Source organism: Crocodylus porosus, unplaced genomic scaffold, assembly GCF_001723895.1.
Source record: "Crocodylus porosus isolate Cpor-Errol unplaced genomic scaffold, CroPor_comp1, whole genome shotgun sequence".
Taxonomy (NCBI): Eukaryota; Metazoa; Chordata; order Crocodylia; family Crocodylidae; genus Crocodylus; species Crocodylus porosus.
This window is the reverse complement of record NW_017728950.1, coordinates 68,248,394-68,248,739: the sequence shown is the minus strand read 5'-3', so window position 1 is coordinate 68,248,739 and position 346 is coordinate 68,248,394.

Sequence of the window (346 nt, the reverse complement as noted above, 5' to 3'; positions counted from 1 at the left end):
TTGTTGTGTTTTTTGGCCTTCCCTTTTCCCCTCCAGTGAATTGTTGCAATGCTACCAAACGATCTCTTCCAAGAAGAGAAGGGAGGGCTATAACAAAGTGCCATGTTACCAACGGCACAGAGGCAGACAAAAGCAGACGGGGGTGGGGAAGAAAAAGAAAAACAAACAAGCCCCCCGACCCCAAAACATGCGGGTTTAAAAAGTAAAATAATATAAAAAATCCTGCCCATCAGGATAAGTGTGAAAGACAATGTTCCTTGCGGCCATCTGGGGTGGGGGAGAAAAAAAGACTTGCTCCTCGCCGTGTCCTTGCTCTTGGGGGCGGGGAGGAGGGGTGCACATCCCG